The sequence below is a fragment of the Papilio xuthus genome, unplaced genomic scaffold (assembly GCF_000836235.2).
Source record: "Papilio xuthus unplaced genomic scaffold, Pxut_1.1 DF826938.1, whole genome shotgun sequence".
In the NCBI taxonomy this organism is placed as follows: domain Eukaryota; kingdom Metazoa; phylum Arthropoda; class Insecta; order Lepidoptera; family Papilionidae; genus Papilio; species Papilio xuthus.
In genome coordinates this window covers 2,176,237-2,188,999 of record NW_013531711.1, presented here as the reverse complement: position 1 = coordinate 2,188,999, position 12,763 = coordinate 2,176,237, and positions in this window count along the sequence as shown.

Genomic DNA, 12,763 nt, shown 5'->3' with positions numbered 1-12,763 from the left:
ATATAAGAGAGTTACTAACATTAATAACTATAGCATTTTTAGTGTGACTCTTTTGGAGATTTGCTAAATCCTAAGGGATTCGAAAACATCACCTCGAAATAAATAAATAAATTCTCTGTTCAGGCACTATGATGTTTTTATTCTTTATGTTATTCTGTTTAAGAGGTAAAACGTGAGGCCCGCCGAGAATACGTTAGCGCGTAGCTGCTACGCGTAATCGATACCGTAGCTGCGTAGCCAGTGAGTCTACAAGCTACGACTTATAAAAAAAAGATTTTTTAGTTTTCGTATTATTTAAATAATTCGTTATTTAACAACAATTATTTCTCAGTAATGTAAGATTATTTTTATACTTTCAATTGAAATGAGTCTAAGAACTTGCTTCCAACTAAAATGGTTTGAAATGTTTATTTAATTATGTTTACGTTTTTACTTAATTTTAAGTTACAATGAATTAGGTAATATAGTTATTTATTACTCGACAGAACTTATAGGTATAATATAGGAGTCACTACCCCATACAGTGTTTAATACATTTAGTTACAGAATCAAACACTAAAGTAGCCTTGTCCCTTAGCGTTGAATTAACTCTGTGTACATCACTTAGGATGGTTCTTTATTTAAGTTTTCGTCAACTGTATGTCTGAATGCAATTTTGAAAGTTTGGAAGTGTTTATTAGTGTCGGGGCAACAAAGCAAATGTCAGGGGCATGTCAGAGGCTTCCTGGCATCAATTAGTGACGTCAACCTGCCGCTAACACACCTACACACATATGTACATACAAATACTTCATCACTTTTCATCGGCATTTTTATATACTTTTTAGAAGCGGTTTTGTTTAAATATAGAATTATTTATGATAAAATGAAATGAATGGTTATATTTATTGTGTGCCAGCATTAAAGATAAAGGAAAAAATCAAATGCTTATTACTTTACGTTACGTTAAAATTGGATAAAATTGTTGTGAAAATGTCAATACTAGTAAGAAATAGTTCGACTAATTTAAATACTTATTCATTATAGTAACAGATAAATTTATACATAATATAAATTACATATTATATGTAATAATTTAGTAACATAGTTTCATAATTTTATATATCCATTATTGACATTTGGTATGAGAAAGTTCTATGAAAAGTGTGTAATGCTTTAGTTACGTGTGGGCGATGATATATTGCACCTTTGCCCTTTACTAAAAAAATATTCTATATAGAAAATGGTCATTGTATGGCTTGTAAGTACCAAGTAACCTTTACCAAATTCTACATCAAAAACCATAAATTATAGAGAAAGTTTGGCAAACGGCAACTTGCCTATAGTTTAACTTATATATTATGCAATTTTCTATTTTTAAAATAAAATTAGGTAGTGGCGGACATTTCTTTCGTTGTACATACAGAGCTCCAAATCTTAGAGTAGAGATATAACATTATCGTCTTAACAGAAAACAGAAATCTTTTCCTATCCTTCTAATATGCAGTTTCATAATTTGTTGCTCTAATTTTAGTAATAACAAGAATATCGAAACTAACTATAAGGGATATTTAACTGTGAGGGAATAAATGTGAATTGGGGGCACACCGATTAGCACTCGTCTCATCCCCTCCCCCGCTAGAACACAGCGGGAGGCGAGGGGATGCAGACCGATAGTGGCGTGCGTACCGCGTCGCTGCGGTATACAAATAATGGCGAGTCTGTTAACATTATTTGTGTACTGTACTTTAGTAGCGATTGCCTTTTACTTAATGAGCGCGATATTAAAAAAGTAGCTTAATCTACTCTTGCAAATATGAACTAACTATCCAATAAAAGTCCCGACAAAATCTGGTCTACCGGTTCAGAGAAGAAACTCGGTTTTACGGACAGACAGACAATTAAAAGAATGTGAAAATTCGATTTCCGTAATGTTAGGAAAAAATCCGATAATGTGCCGGTGTACTGGCACAACACTAGCCTTACTAAAATGTCAACGTTTATGTCCCCGTAACTAATGATTTTGACACTGTACATTATAAAGAAAGCGCGTCATTCGCACCAAAGAAGTCTAATAACAATGTCCAAAAGTAATAAGCAACACGATATATTAATTCATTAATATATTGTATTTTATCGGCGAATATTTTCTAAACGTACTAACTAGTAAGCACAAAACGTATTCTGTTTTCTACGTTGGAACATTTCCCGCCAATTTCACTAAGTCATCGATCTAGATATCAACTGCTAAAAGCTGTTTCAAATTGTAAGTAAAATTATTCAATCAATTATTATTGTATTAAAATTATGTAGAAATTTATTTATAGAATGAAATAATTGTCAGAAAAAAGGAGATTTTTTTGTAACAAGGTTTCATTCAAGAAATATAAACTTCAAGTAAAGCAGTCCTTTTACCGACGTCCTTGTTTGAGGCGTGGGAGAAATGTTCCAGTTTATTGCAACTAATGCAAGGTAACTCTGAGGAAATCGAATGAAATAACACTATTAGTTTGCCTGTCAATATTTAGCCTATACCTTGGGTTTCCGAGGCCAAAATCTCTATTTAAAACATATAGTTATATATGTATTGTTAAATATATTGTCAGGAATGACGATATATTTTATACAGTGATTTTGAATTTCGAAACCTACGATTAATTACTTTTAGAAGCAATGGACTGCGTTTTTTTTTAAATTTTACTTAGGTTGTTGTCTATAGTAAAAATATTTTCTGTTTACATAGGACGTATATTTAATACTATATATTTTGATAAGCGAGGTTAAATTGAAGCTCTTATGTATTTTAAAGCAACCGTAACCCAACAGTAAAATTATAATAATATCGAATTTATTTTATTTCCTAATGATCGAGGTCCTATTGTAAATCTTACTAATACAGTGAAACCTGGTTAAGTGAGACATCAAGGGACCTGCAATGTCGTTTCACTTATAGAGGTATTCCACTTACCCAGTGTCTCAGATATACAGCTATAAATAAATATCTGTCTCATTTACAGAGGCTTCTACAAAGAGTAGATTTTGGCACATTAAATTCGGCACAAACTTCTTCGCGTGTCTTCCCACTTTCATAAACGGATATTAACTTCAGTATTACACGTAATGATAACGATTGTAGCTTTCGTTTTGACATTTTTCAAATAAACATCTGTATGATAGTAAAGCGAAACTAAAACTGAAGGTAATTGAAGCTCAAAATTTGTACTTACGTACTTGGAATTACGTGTGGAATTTGTGGTTAGAATAAGAATGAGTAAACAAACAATGTTATCTATGATGATAAATCGAAAGAACAAATCCCAGATATAGAGGATTACCTCGTCCCACTAACAGAGGTAATTCAGTGCCAAAGTGTTGGGACCTCAGCATGAGTTCCAGTTATGGAGGTTTCTCACTTATCCAGGTCCCACTTAACCAAGTTTCACTGTATTATAAATGTGAATGTTTAGATGGATGGATGAGTGGATGTTTGTGGAATGTATCTTCGGAACGGCTGAACGGATCTCGCTTAAATTTGGCATAGATGTAGAACATAGTCTGGATTTTACTTATTATAGTGTTTTTTAATTTCGTACAGACGAAGTCGCGGGCGACAGCTGGTATAAAATAGTTAACGTATAACATTAATTAATTTTCTCTGCTTTATTCAGTTATTAGTTAAATATAGATTAGTTGAGTAACGAGTTGTATATTGAACGCAGTCGAGCAACGCTATAAATATTAACAGCTTGTAACCAACGTCGTTGTATGGATTACGCAGTGCCTGAAAATCTGTCTCCGAGATCCGACGATTTGTCGCCCGATTGGTTTGAAGACGTAATGCTGATAGTAGATGTGTTTTTTAATGCTTTTCATACAAGTTAGTCTAAAATTTCTTTAATATGAATTAATACATAATGTTTAAAACTAGCAGTGGCTAGTAATAAATAAAGCCTATGTCACGGGGATAGTGTAGCTTCCCAACAGTGAAATATTCAAAACGTTTCAGTACTTTCGTAACCTAACAAACAAATTTTTCCTCTTTATGATATTAGTATAAAATATTGTTATATTTAAAGACAAATAAATAAACATACGAACTAACTGTGGTCTAAGAAGTAATTAAAAAAGATTACATCTTAAATTGCTACATATCTCTGAAAAGAAGCCGGAAAATATTTTTATTCCATGCTTTTATTACATAATTAATAAATTGTATGATATCGCTAAAGAATCATAAAAATTATTGATGGAACCCATATACAGGGCAATGATAAACGATGGCTGTTTTATCATGACGTCATAGCTTCTAGAAGTTTCATAAAGGTCGACACCAATCGACATCGTTCGGCAAAATAATAAACAATTAAATATTCGTGAGTTTTGAAGCAACAATCTCTTTGAAAAAGCATAGATATTTGTATACGTTTAATAGTACAAACTATATAAATTAGTTGACATGAACGTTTACATTTTATATTAAAGTTGTAAAATATCAGTACAGATTAAATAACACAGGGTAAATGGAAAAGTGGAGATAATAAATATGTTCCACATAAATATCGAGTTATCGCGAAACACGCATAAAGCGGATACACAAAAAAACTTAGAACGCTCAACAAATCGCTCTACTTATCCGACTAAATGTTAAGTCTACTGTTCGCTCGGGGTTTCGTATCGAGTTAATATATCTTCATCGTATCGTCTTTTTACTAAAATGATTTAATTTAAAAATAACATATACGTAGAAATGATTTTAAGGGTAAATACTAAAGTTCGTAAACGAAGAAGGTTTTATCAACACTATTTCGTCCAATTTTAAAACAAAGAACATTTTAAAAGATCTGTAGAAATATACGGAATGTCCTGAACATTTTTTTATACCGTGTACCTTATATTGCATTTTGTAACACCCTGTAAGCACTTAGTTGACAAAAAATTGAGTTTTAGATGAGTGGTCCTTAAGGTCCCTAAATGCATTTTTAGTGTTAAAAATCTACGCTTAGGGAATATTTAAGTAATGCTTAAATGCACCTTAATGTCTTTAGTAACATGTTTGCGTTTAAACTATCTTATTTATTACCAAAACATTGTATACTTGCATTGATAACAATACGTTTAGATGTTAATTTACATTAAACTAGAAGCATAAATATTCATTTTTATTAATCATTTATTTGATATTAATTAATAACCTGTTGATTGCAACTTTACGTGAAAGCAAATGGAGATGTGGTGAAATGTTTATTTCAGTCAGTAGGAAGTAAATTATTTATTAAGCTTTTACCTTTTAGGTTAACTTAAATTTTATATTTGGGTTTTAAATATTTCAAACATCTAATTGTCTTAAATGTGCTTAGATTCAATTAACTACATTCTTTTGTTTTTTTTTTATTTCCCTTTTTTGAAAAGGTAAAATGAAACGTAAAATGAGATTTTGTATTTAAAATCATAATGCTAAAATATTTAAACATGTTATCATGTCTTTAATTTCAAAAAAAGGTGTTTTTATACAAGTGTTTCGGCATTGGAAACGCATGGTAATACGAAACAAACAAAACTGTCATACGAGAGGCAAAGACGCTACACATTATGCTTCAATAAACACTTGAGATGTTTTTAATTATTGAAAGTAAACAGATTCAGTTGCGGCACTTCATAAATATAAATTAGGGTCGTATTACACCCCCGCACCCCGCACCCCGCGCCCCATCCCCTAGCGGGCAGAGCCGCAGCGAGCCATATACAGCCTCCAAACATAGACTATGCGCTTTGTTTATACAATAATGAGCAGATTAATTTAAAAATCAAAATATTTATTTTAATCAACGATGATAAGGGAAAACTTATGAGTACTTTAAAACATATTTGACTTTATTATTCTGTATCTGTAATTTTATTGTTCTAGAAATGAGTAACCGGAATTAAAAGCTTTACTTCGATTGGGAATCGAATTCGGAACTCAACATTATCAAGGTCATCTTCGATAAATTTAAATATATTATATCATATATCTTATAAAACATTTTCATGTGTAATTAGTACACAAAGAGTGTACAAATAGAATGTGTACAGTGTGTAATCCGTACACCATACGTGAACTCAATCGGGAAGCCGTAGTATTGGGGTTCTCGAAGCGTAGTATAAATCGCGAAGCCGTATCGTTTTACGGACCACCCTGAAAGCTTGTTACCTTTCATACTAAAATACTTGCGCTATTTTCATGTTGAACTTTCGAATTTGAATATGTACTAATAAGTTTACCCTTAGCAAAGATTTAGTATGATAAAACTAAACTAAGGATCACCTTTAGCGACCAATTAAAGTAATGAATAAGCTGACGATTGTTATTCAATTTTTCGATCAAATCATATAATGTAAAGTTTTAAAAATCTCGTTTACAAAAAAAATAAAATACATATAAATCGTTTTATCAATTTACGGCATATTTGAACGTAGAAAGAGCGATTTATATCATTTTTTAGCCAAAAATCTTAGTATCCGTGGCAGAATATATTTTCTACTCTTTTATCCCCTCTGAAAAATAGGGATTTTTTGTTATATACCCAATATATACGGCTTCATCGCTTTTATAATACTTTACTTTATTATATTTATCTTATTTACTTTTTAACTTTGTTATAAAAATATTTTTTTGAAGTCGGTATAAAATTAATCTAAATTATTTGATCTTTATAATTTAATAGAAAATAATCAATCTTTACATTATTTATTTAGGTTCTGTACTGGTACAAGACTGCAATGGGTGTGCTACGGGGAGCGCGGTGCGCGGGACGCAGCGGGCGGGCGGAAGGGGGACATAATCGATATCCCATAAAAGGGCGGGATATTTGGCGCCAAAATTGTTTCTGACAATATAATATTAAATAGATTACTTGCTCAGTATTGTTTTATAAATATTTCTTATGTTAATTATCTTTTATTCTGTATCTAAAAAAACACTTTAAGGTTAGGTTTAAATCCTGTGATTGTAAATATTTGTACGATGTTTTCTTTTACATAAAATGTACTTGAATACAATACTAGCGGTTGCCCGCGACTCCGTCCGCGCGGAATTAAAGAAAAACATAATTTGTAGCCTATGTGCTTTTTCAGACTATGTTCTATATGTAGAACATAGTCAACATGCAAAATTTCATCAAAATCTGTTAAGCCGTTCTGGAGATACCTTTAAACAAACATCCATCCATCTCAATATACGCTTTTATAATATTAGTAAGATGTACAATTGTAAAATAGGTTGTCTTGAAAAATCATTATTAAAACTTTTTTCACCAAAACAAAGCAATAAGCTTATGAGCTGCCATTAATTTTCCACGCTCTAGTTTTAGCTAACAGATTAAATAAAGCGCTATAACTATAGTAATCTAAGCTTTATGGTATAGAGTATGCTAGTTAGTTCTCAAAATTAATCACGCATTAGGTTATTTTAGTTTTTGAAAGTTTAAATGACGCACGAATACAACTGCGGGCATACTTGTGTTAATCGATTTTTTTGTTCGTATCCCTTAAATCTTTAGTTTCTGAATGAATCATGTTTAACATATATTCTGACAAAAGTAATATAGCAACGCCTCTTTCATCGGGACAAATATCCAGATCCAGAAGACAAAAATATTGTTTGTCCATATTCTTCCCCAAGAGTCATACAGTTTTTTTTTAATTAAAATATTAGCAGATTTTTGGGAATTCACTAATATTTCTTGTATCATTCCAACTACGCTCTATGCTTATAGTCGGATGGCGGGATTCGAACCATCAACCTCGTGATCGGAAACCCGTACTCTTAACCATTAGGCTATTGATGCTTAAGCTTAGTTATTCAGTCTTTTGTTTTTTAAGCTTAGTATTCAGTCAGTTGTTTTTTAATTGACTACAAGTCATTTTGTGTACGTGACATTTGCAAATTCTGCACACACTTAAATAGTGAACGGTGTTAGGGAAGTTCACAAAACAACGCGGTGGCTCCCTTACGCGATGTAGGGGACAGGAGGGGGAGAGAGCTTCAATTTACATTTATAGCACCGTAAGAAAGTAATGAGTTGGATAATTAAACATGTCACGTGGCTTTTAAATTGGCAAGTGAATATTTAAAGGCAAAATGAGAATATGAAATTAAATTTTTGTCTGTCACTCCGCATGTCCGCGTTTGTTTCGGGTAATCTTCGAAACGGCTGGACTTACGGAACTTTTATTGGAATGTACCTTATGTGGCCAAGAGTAACTAAGCTTTCTTCGCGGTGCGGTCGAAGTCCCGGGCAACCTCCAGTCTTTAGTTCAGTGATAAAACGCTAGCGTTTTTTCTCCTTCCTAAAAACAAATAAACGCTGTTTAATTTATACAATACCGAAAACAATATTTCGATAAGTGTATAATTCCACAAAACCACTATAGGGCATTGGACCTTCCCTAAGGATTGTAACAAAGAATGTTCTATGCCACCCTCATTGAATGGACTAACGCAATCTTATTCGATCATCGATGTATCTTATATACACCCTGTATCTTCCGGAATATATATGTATCTAGTTATAGACATTATTAATTAGAATTATTTGGCGCGAATGGCGCGCTTTCATTACAAAGTCAAGTATCCGAATGATTAGTGAGGGGACATAAACGTCGACATCTTAGTAAGGCTAGTGTTGCGCCAGTATACCGGCACAGTGTCGGATTCTTCCTAACATTAAAACAATTGGAGTTCATTGCTTTTAAATTCCGAAATTTATAGTATTGGTTGTTTGTCTTAGGAAGCGGACTTTTTAATCATTGATCAGACTGTACTAAAAATTTGGTAGAGTTTTCTCAGGAAGCCCTTTGGACCTTAATATGTTATTTCCTAAATATGGTTTGCTATTTTATTTTGATTCTCTTCTGGAATTGCAACGCATAACTGTTAACACAATGCTTATTGCGTAATATAAATATAAGTTCGATGCTTTGTTAATGTGAATAACTTTTTGAAGCTACTGTTAGTGCGCAAACTTACTAAAGGCCAATGTCACACACGTGGCCAAATATAACACATGCTGGCTCTATTTGCCCAACATAAACAGACCTCTGTCACCCCTATAATGTTCATTAGAACAACGTAATAAAGTACAAAGTTTACATACTCGGGGGTCTAGTTATTTTGGTTGTGTACTATGGGGGAGCCGAAAGGAATCAATGAACTTGTATCGGCGACAAAAGGACGTCTCACCCTGATACGTGGGGGTAATTAACTTATGTCAACCTTTTTACTTGACAATGTCTCTGTGCGTGACGGTTACTTGATAAATCCATTTGCTAAGAGGCCAAAATTTATATTAACTTTGATAATAAATATTAGTAAATAGTTATACCTTCAAGTCTTATTAATATTAGAAATGCGAAAGTTTACTGTAGTAACCAAAAGCAACAGAGAGAAATAACAAATAAAACTTAAATATGATAATCTGTCGCACTTCTATGCTACTAATATTTTAAATGCGAAATAAGATGGATGGATAAACGTGTGTTAGAAGGTAATCTCTTAAACGGGTAATGGGATCTCGCTAAAATTTACCATACATGTAGATATCCTAGAAGAACACATAGCCTACTAATAAACTTTTTTGTGACTGAAAGCGTGGACTAAGTCGCATGAAAAAGCTAGTTGATCTTGAATTGTAATTGTATCTGTATCACTCATGTCGGCTTTATCAGGAATCCTTAATGTTTGAATGCAATGCGACGACGCGGGCTGGGGCCCGGCTCGGCGTGGAGCACAATCAATACGGTACGGACCCTTCAACACGTGCCCAATGAACTCATAGTGACAGGATTAAGCTTATCATGTAAAGTACATCTAATTGTAGAATGTTATTTAAGGGTCACTGAAAGTCTTCTATAGGATTCTGGTATTTTTTTTAATATCAAAAGGTGGCAAACGAGCGAGCAGCCACCTTAAATCGCTGAAATAGCGAAGTGACTGCTGCCCATAGACATACGCAATTGCATATGCGCTGCCTACCTTTAATCGACGGAGGAGAGGATGCACAGAAAGAAAATATCTTCCCTTTCCATGCAACCTCTCATCCGTAAAGTCCACTTCCCATCCTTTCCTTATAAAGAAAATGATGGGAAGGGAAAGAGGACTAAATTAGGCCTCCGGGACGCACACTCATCAGACGAAACGCGGAATTGCTTCCACTTCACGGCCTGTCTTCTGTGTGGTCATGGTATTACACCGGGCGAGCCGGGCCAATTCGTGTGAAGATGTTAAAGCGGGCTCTACCACTGTTAAACAATAAGTGCAAGTACTCTATATCTACACTTGAACTTAGGCTACATTGTAGAGGTCAACTACGTTCAGGTTACACTATTAAGATTAATATGTGTAGAATCACCGAGTTAAGTACACAAGGCTTGAAGAAAAAGTATTTCATGCATCTACGTCTCGTGAAATAAGTAACGGATTCTGCTTCGTCTTATTTTATTTACATTCCTTTCTCCTTTTACGGTTACAATATCTTTTTACAAGTTTATCTTACTAATATTATAAATGCGAATGTTTCGATGTTTGTTTGAAGGTATCACTAGAACGGCTGAACGGATATCGCTAAAATTAGGCATAGATATAGAACGCAGTCTGTAGGAATAAATAGGCTACTGATTCAGTTTTTTTTAACTCCGTGCGACAGTCGATGTCGATAGCTAGTTAACTATAAACTTAAACAATTACTTAATAGACCCATTTTAGCTAATAAAAGAAAACGCAAAAAATGTGACCTTATTAAAAGAAATAATTCAAAGCAGTAATGCTGTAGTACGAAAAAAGAGAATTGTATTTGATATCGTAATCGAATCGTTACAACACAGGCAATTACCGTAACTTAGGCAGGATTAAATTGAGTTCGGAAGTCAACAAGTAATACTTTTTAAGGAATTTTTTTTTTAACACAATGTTACAACATTTTGTTTTAAAAACAATAGGCGTATTTTCTGAATAACATTTACATAAGAAATATTCTTACTTAAATGAATCACTTCTTTCTTCTTTTTTCTCAGCCGTAAGTCTCCTACTGCTGGGCATAGTCCTCCCCCAAAGATCGCCACGATGACCGGTCCTGTGCTACCTGTATCCAGTACGCTCCCGCTTAATTAATGACTCACTATTAAACATAATTTTTCAGTTTTTAAATTAACGCAAATATCGAATCCACGATAAATATTTCGTAAAACAATAATCATTTATATCGGTGCACCAAAAACGAAGCTCTGTTGAAAACATAAAACCTACGAATTGATAACCTCTTTTTTAATTTCGGTTGGTAAAGGAATTAATATTTTAAATTAAAAAAAAATATGAATGGAGGACAAATCTCTATGTCTTAAAAAAAGTCAACACTTAAGCCAGCTACACACCTTCATTTAACTGTACATCTTTAGTTGAACAGTGGGACTGTTCAACTGAATCATACGTGCGTATGCAATACAATACAATATTTATTTACAAAAAAAAAATCACTGAAAAAAATATACGAATATAGAGATTTTTCGACAAGCACTGTTTTCAATCTATTCTTGAATGATGTGAGGCTGGGTGCCGCTGTGATGTGGTCCGAATATTGAAAATATGCGTAAAACTGAACGTGTGCAGCCAGCTTTACCGTTGTCAAAGTAGTGACATATACTAGCATTAATCTAATATTTATAAGATAAAGTACTACATTATCTAAATAGTAATTAGTCTTTAGTATCCTTTTCTAGTTAGTGAAATTCCTTTCGGGAATGAATATGAGGGGTAATAAATTTTCCCGGCGGCCTGTCGCCTCCCGCCTGTTTCTGACTCGATTGGTGAGCCAACATGTTGTACAACGGATCCGGACGAAATATATTGCATGACGGTAACTTATTACTTAAATGTTTTAATCTTTTGCGAAGGAATTTTGCCTATTTAGTTAAATGAAAAGGCGTCGGTTTTAAATCTATTTAATTATATAACAATCATTTTTGAATAATTAATTGTATGTTTATAAATAAAATCAAAATTTAACACATTGGTTATCAAAATCAACAGATTATTTTTATTCCAAATGTTCAAATTAATGTTGTCATATATTCCATTAAGTGGCGCCATCTATTTTTAACTCTTTGAACTAAAAAAGGTTACAATACAATGTTAACATAATTGCTATACCTACAATATACACAACCACTTGCTATATTAATTTACAACATAAAGTAATATCTTACAAATGCATAAAGCATTTGATTTCAATAATTGCAGATTAATCGTATTATATATTAATTAAATAACAGTGTTCACAATTTAACTATAATTATTTATATTTTATTTAATATTACATATTTTAAACTTTCTTAAATGCACACATTGATCACGAACAATTTTATTGATAAAAATCACAAATCAAAAAACCAATTGAATTTGTTTTAACAACCGATAGATGGCGTTATGAGTATTTGAAATTCAGATCTCAAAAGATGTATCCACTAAGCTTTGTTTATGAAAATTGGATTTACATTGGTTGGTATATAGAGTTCCTTTTTCTTAGCTGTGTTTTCTTTTAACATAATAGAAGATTCATTTTTAATTACCATCTATTGCAGACGAGATGGTTAATCCGGGCATCGTATCCCTCCATGGGACAGCTGTTATGTTACATTAGACAAACACAACGCATCTCAAATAGCTACGTGATTGCAGTCACACCAACTTGCCAGCTTGCTTCATGTAAGTTTCCACTGCTGATACTCTGTAGAAAGGCGTGACTCAGTGGAA